We start from the raw sequence: 7,566 nt of genomic DNA, 5'->3' as shown, positions 1-7,566 counted from the left end.
GGGGGGGAGTCCTACTCCCGGTAGGAGTAGGACTCCTCCTGCGCCTCTCTCTCTTGGCCGGCGCCCCCTTCCCCCTTGGCTCCTTTATATACGGAGGCAGGGGCACCTCTAAACACACAAGTTGACACAAGTTGATCCACGTGATCGATTCCTTAGCCGTGTGCGGTGCCCCCTGCCACCATATTCCTCGATAATACTGTAGCGGAGTTTAGGCGAAGCCCTGCTGCTGTAGTTCATCAAGATCGTCACCACACCGTCGTGCTGACGAAACTCTTCCCCGACACTTTGCTGGATCGGAGTCCGGGGATCGTCATCGAGCTGAACGTGTGCTCGAACTCGGAGGTGCCGTAGTTTCGGTGCTTGATCGGTTGGATCGAGAAGACGTACGACTACTTCCTCTACGTTGTGTCATCGCTTCCGCAGTCGGTCTGCGTTGGGTACGTAGACAATACTCTCCCTTCGTTGCTATGCATCACATGATCTTGCGTGTGCGTAGGAAATTTTTTGAAATTACTACGAAACCCAACAGTGGCATCCGAGCCAGGTTATTGATGTTGATGTTATCTGCACGAGTAGAACACAAGTGAGTTATGGACGATACAAGTCATACTGCCTACCAGCATGTCATATTTTGGTTCGGCGGTATTGTTGGACGAGACGACCCAGACCAACCTTACGCGTACGCTTACGCGAGACCGGTTCCCTCGACGTGCTTTGCACAGAGATGGCTTGCGGGCGACTGTCTCTCCAACTTTAGTTGAACCAAGTATGGCTACGCCCGGTCCTTGCGAAGGTTAAAACGGAGTCTATTTGACAAACTATCGTTGTGGTTTTGATGCGTAGGTGAGATTGGTTCTTACTTAAGCCCGTAGCAGCCACGTAAAAACATGCAACAACAAAGTAGAGGACGTCTAACTTGTTTTTGCAGGGCATGTTGTGATGTGATATGGTCAAGGCATGATGCTGAATTTTATTGTATGAGATGATCATGTTTTGTAACCAAGTTATCGGCAACTGGCAGGAGCCATATGGTTGTCGCTTTATTGTATGCAATGCAATCGCGATGTAATGCTTTACTTTATTACTAAACGGTAGTGATAGTCGTGAAAGCATAAGATTGGCAAGACGACAACAATGCTACGATGGAGATCAAGGTGTCGCGCCGGTGACGATGGTGATCATGACGGTGCTTCGGAGATGGAGATCACAAGCACAAGATGATGATGGCCATATCATATCACTTATATTGATTGCATGTGATGTTTATCTTTTTATGCATCTTATCTTGCTTTGATTGACGGTAGCATTATAAGATGATCTCTCACTAAATTATCAAGAAGTGTTCTCCCTGAGTATGCACCGTTGCCAAAGTTCGTCGTGCCCAGACACCACGTGATGATCGGGTGTGATAAGCTCTACGTCCATCTACAACGGGTGCAAGCCAGTTTTTGCACACGCAGAATACTCAGGTTAAACTTGACGAGCCTAGCATATGCAGATATGGCCTCGGAACACGGAGACCGAAAGGTCGAGCGTGAATCATATAGTAGATATGATCAACATAAATGATGTTCACCATTGAAAACTACTCCATCTCACGTGATGATCGGTCATGGTTTAGTTGATTTGGATCACGTAATCACTTAGAAGATTAGAGGGATGTCTATCTAAGTGGGAGTTCCTAAGTAATATGATTAATTGAACTTAAATTTATCATAAACTTAGTACCTGATAGTATCTTGCTTGTTTATGTTGATTGTAGATAGATGGCTCGTGCTGTTGTTCCGTTGAATTTTAATGCGTTCCTTGAGAAAGCAAAGTTGAAAGATGATGGTAGCAATTACACGGACTGGGTCCGTAACTTGAGGATTATCCTCATTGCTGCACAGAAGAATTACGTCCTGGAAGCACCGCTGGGTGCCAGGCCTGCTGCTGGAGCAACGCCAGATGTTATGAACGTCTGGCAGAGCAAAGCTGATGACTACTCGATAGTTCAGTGTGCCATGCTTTACGGCTTAGAATCGGGACTTCAACGACGTTTTGAACGTCATGGAGCATATGAGATGTTCCAGGAGTTGAAGTTAATATTTCAAGCAAATGCCCGGATTGAGAGATATGAAGTCTCCAATAAGTTCTATAGCTGCAAGATGGAGGAGAACAGTTCTGTCAGTGAGCATATACTCAAAATGTCTGGGTATAATAATCACTTGATTCAGTTGGGAGTTAATCTTCCGGATGATTGCGTCATCGACAGAATTCTCCAATCACTGCCACCAAGCTACAAGAGCTTCGTGATGAACTATAATATGCAAGGGATGAACAAGACTATTCCCGAGCTCTTCGCAATGCTGAAAGCTGCGGAAGTAGAAATCAAGAAGGAGCATCAAGTGTTGATGGTTAACAAAACCACTAGTTTCAAGAAAAAGGGAAAAGGGAAGAAGAAGGGGAACTTCAAAAAGAACGGCAAGCAAGTTGCTGCTCAAGAGAAGAAACCCAAGTCTGGACCTAAGCCTGAAACTGAGTGCTTCTACTGCAAGCAGACTGGTCACTGGAAGCGGAACTGCCCCAAGTATTTGGCGGATAAGAAGGATGGCAAGGTGAACAAAGGTATATGTGATATACATGTTATTGATCTGTACCTTACTAGAGCTCGCAGTAGCACCTGTGTATTTGATACTAGTTCTGTTGCTAATATTTGCAACTCGAAACAGGGACTACGGAATAAGCGAGCACTGGCAAAGGACGAGGTGACGATGCGCGTGGGAAACGGTTCCAAAGTCGATGTGATCGCGGTCGGCACACTACCTCTACATCTACCTTCGGGATTTATATTAGACCTAAATAATTGTTATTTGGTGCCAGCGTTGAGCATGAACATTATATCTGGATCTTGTTTAATGCGAGACGGTTATTCATTTAAATCAGAGGATAATGGTTGTTCTATTTATATGAGTAATATCTTTTATGGTCATGCACCCTTAAAGAGTGGTCTATTTTTATTAGATCTCGATAGTAGTAATACACATATTCATAATGTTGAAACCAAAAGATGCAGAGTTGATAATGAAAGTGCAACTTATTTGTGGCACTGTCGTTTAGGTCATATCGGTGTAAAGCGCATGAAGAAACTCCATACTGATGGACTTTTGGAACCACTTGATTATGAATCACTTGGTACTTGCGAACCGTGCCTCATGGGTAAGATGACTAAAACACCGTTCTCCGGTTCTATGGAGAGAGCAACAGATTTGTTGGAAATCATACATACCGATGTATGTGGTCCAATGAATATTGAGGCTCGTGGCGGATATCGTTATTTTCTCACCTTCACAGATGATTTAAGCAGATATGGGTATGTCTACTTAATGAAACATAAGTCTAAAACATTTGAAAAGTTCAAAGAATTTCAGAGTGAAGTTGAAAATCATCGTAACAAGAAAATAAAGTATCTACGATCTGATCGTGGAGGAGAATATTTTAGTTACGAGTTTGGTGTACATTTGAAAAACTGTGGAATAGTTTCGCAACTCACGCCACCAGGAACACCACAGCGTAATGGTGTATCCGAACATCGTAATCGTACTTTACTAGATATGGTGTGATCTATGATGTCTCTTACCGATTTACCGCTATCATTTTGGGGTTATGCTATAGAGACGGCCGCATTCACGTTAAATAGGGCACCATCAAAATCCATTGAGACGACGCCTTATGAACTGTGGTTTGGCAAGAAACCAAAGTTGCCGTTTCTTAAAGTTTGGGGCTGCGATGCTTATGTGAAAAAACTTCAACCTGATAAGCTCGAACCCAAATCGGAGAAATGTGTCTTCATAGGATACCCAAAGGAAACTGTTGGGTACACCTTCTATCACAGATCCGAAGGCAAGACATTCGTTGCTAAGAATGGATCATTTCTAGAGAAGGAGTTTCTCTCGAAAGAAGTGAGTGGGAGGAAAGTAGAACTTGACGAGGTAATTGTACCTGCTCCCTTACTGGAAAGTAGTTCATCACAGAAAACTGTTTCAGTGACACCTACACCAGTTAGTGAGGAAGCCAATGATAATGATCATGAAACTTCAGATCAAGATACTACTGAACCTCATAGATCAATCAGAGTAAGATCCGCGCCAGAGTGGTACGGTAATCCTGTTCTGGAAGTCATGCTACTAGATCATGATGAACCTACGAACTATGAAGAAGCGATGGTGAGCCCAGATTCCGCAAAGTGGCTTGAAGCCATGAAATCTGAGATGGGATCCATGTATGAGAACAAAGTATGGACTTTGGTTGACTTGCCCGATGATCGGCAAGCAATTGAGAATAAATGGATCTTTAACAAGAAGACTGACGCTGATGGTAATGTTACTGTCTACAAAGCTCGACTTGTCGCAAAAGGTTTTCGGCAAGTTCAAGGGATTGACTACGATGAGACCTTCTCACCCGTAGCGATGCTTAAGTCCGTCCGAATCATGTTAGCGATTGCCGCATTTTATGATTATGAAATTTGGCAGATGGATGTCAAAACTGCATTCCTGAATGGATTTCTGGAAGAAGAGTTGTATATGATGCAACCGGAAGGTTTTGTCGATCCAAAGGAAGCTAACAAAGTGTGCAAACTCCAGCGATCCATTTATGGACTGGTGCAAGCCTCTCGGAGTTGGAATAAACGTTTTGATAGTGTGATCAAAGCATTTGGTTTTATACAGACTTTCGGAGAAGCCTGTATTTACAAGAAAGTGAGTGGGAGCTCTGTAGCATTTCTGATATTATATGTGGATGACATATTACTGATTGGAAATGATATAGAATTTCTGGATAGCATAAAGGGATACTTGAATAAAAGTTTTTCAATGAAAGACCTCGGTGAAGCTGCTTACATATTAGGCATTAAGATCTATAGAGATAGATCAAAACGCTTAATTGGACTTTCACAAAGCACATACCTTGACAAAATTTTGAAGAAGTTCAAAATGGATCAAGCAAAGAAAGGGTTCTTGCCTGTGTTACAAGGTGTGAAATTGAGTAAAACTCAATGCCCGACCACTGCAGAAGATAGAGAGAATATGAAAGATGTTCCCTATGCATCAGCCATAGGATCTATCATGTATGCAATGCTGTGTACCAGACCTGATGTATGCCTTGCTATAAGTTTAGCAGGGAGGTACCAAAGTAATCCAGGAGTGGATCACTGGACAGCGGTCAAGAACATCCTGAAATACCTGAAAAGGACTAAGGATATGTTTCTCATATATGGAGGTGACAAAGAGCTCATCGTAAAAGGTTACGTTGATGCAAGTTTTGACACTGATCCGGACGATTCTAAATCGCAAACCGGATACGTGTTTACATTAAACGGTGGAGCTGTCAGTTGGTGCAGTTCTAAATAAAGCGTCGTAGCGGGATCTACATGTGAGGCGGAATACATAGCTGCTTCGGAAGCAGCAAATGAAGGAGTCTGGATGAAGGAGTTCATATCCGATCTAGGTGTCATACCTAGTGCATCGGGTCCAATGAAAATCTTTTGTGACAATACTAGTGCAATTGCCTTGGCAAAGGAATCCAGATTTCACAAAAGGACCAAACACATCAAGAGACGCTTCAACTCCATCCGGGATCTAGTCCAGGTGGGAGACATAGAGATTTGCAAGATACATACGGATCTGAATGTTGCAGACCCGTTGACTAAGCCTCTTCCACGAGCAAAACATGATCAGCACCAAAGCTCCATGGGTGTTAGAATCATTACAGTGTAATCTAGATTATTGACTCTAGTGCAAGTGGGAGACTGAAGGAAATATGCCCTAGAGGCAATAATAAAGTTATTATTTATTTCCTCATAATCATGATAAATGTTTATTATTCATGCTAGAATTGTATTTACCGGAAACATAATACATGTGTGAATACATAGACAAACAGAGTGTCACTAGTATGCCTCTACTTGACTAGCTCGTTAATCAAAGATGGTTATGTTTCCTAACCATGAACAATGAGTTGTTATTTGATTAACGAGGTCACATCATTAGTAGAATGATCTGATTGACATGACCCATTCCATTAGCTTAGCACCCGATCGTTTAGTATGTTGCTATTGCTTTCTTCATGACTTATACATGTTCCTATGACTATGAGATTATGCAACTCCCGTTTACCGGAGGAACACTTTGGGTACTACCAAACGTCATAACGTAACTGGGTGATTATAAAGGAGTACTACAGGTGTCTCCAATGGTCGATGTTGGGTTGGCGTATTTCGAGATTAGGATTTGTCACTCCGATTGTCGGAGAGGTATCTCTGGGCCCTCTCGGTAATACACATCACATAAGCCTTGCAAGCATTACAACTAATATGTTAGTTGTGAGATGATGTATTACGGAACGAGTAAAGAGACTTGCCGGTAACGAGATTGAACTAGGTATTGGATACCGACGATCGAATCTCGGGCAAGTAACATACCGATGACAAAGGGAACAACGTATGTTGTTATGCGGTATGACCGATAAAGATCTTCGTAGAATATGTAGGAGCCAATATGGGCATCCAGGTCCCGCTATTGGTTATTGACCGGAGACGTGTCTCGGTCATGTCTACATTGTTCTCGAACCCGTAGGGTCCGCACGCTTAAGGTTACGATGACAGTTATATTATGAGTTCATGCATTTTGATGTACCGAAGGTTGTTCGGAGTCCCGGATGTGATCACGAACATGACGAGGAGTCTCGAAATGGTCGAGACATAAAGATTGATATATTGGAAGCCTATGTTTGGACATCGGAAGTGTTCCGGGTGAAATCGGGATTTTACCGGGTTACCGGGAGGTTACCGGAACCCCCCGGAAGCCATATGGGCCATCATGGGCCTTAGTGGAAAGGAGAAAGGGGCAGCCCAAGGGGGCTGCGTGCCTCCCCCCTTCCCCTAGTCCTATTAGGACTAGGAGAGGTGGCCGGCCACCCCTCTCCCTCTTTCCCCCTTGGGAATCCTAGTTGGAATAGGATTGGGGGGGAGTCCTACTCCCGGTAGGAGTAGGACTCCTCCTGCGCCTCTCTCTCTTGGCCGGCGCCCCCTTCCCCCTTGGCTCCTTTATATACGGAGGCAGGGGCACCTCTAAACACACAAGTTGACACAAGTTGATCCACGTGATCGATTCCTTAGCCGTGTGCGGTGCCCCCTGCCACCATATTCCTCGATAATACTGTAGCGGAGTTTAGGCGAAGCCCTGCTGCTGTAGTTCATCAAGATCGTCACCACGCCATCGTGCTGACGAAACTCTTCCCCGACACTTTGCTGGATCGGAGTCCGGGGATCGTCATCGAGCTGAACGTGTGCTCGAACTCGGAGGTGCCGTAGTTTCGGTGCTTGATCGGTTGGATCGAGAAGACGTACGACTACTTCCTCTATGTTGTGTCATCGCTTCCGCAGTCGGTCTGCGTTGGGTACGTAGACAATACTCTCCCCTCGTTGCTATGCATCACATGATCTTGCGTGTGCGTAGGAAATTTTTTGAAATTACTACGAAACCCAACAACTACTAGCAGTGGATATAGGTATAGGGTGAGCCTTTTTGA

This window comes from Triticum dicoccoides, chromosome 7A (assembly GCF_002162155.2).
Source record: "Triticum dicoccoides isolate Atlit2015 ecotype Zavitan chromosome 7A, WEW_v2.0, whole genome shotgun sequence".
NCBI classification, from domain to species: Eukaryota; Viridiplantae; Streptophyta; class Magnoliopsida; order Poales; family Poaceae; genus Triticum; species Triticum dicoccoides.
Note: the sequence above shows the minus strand (reverse complement) of the source record.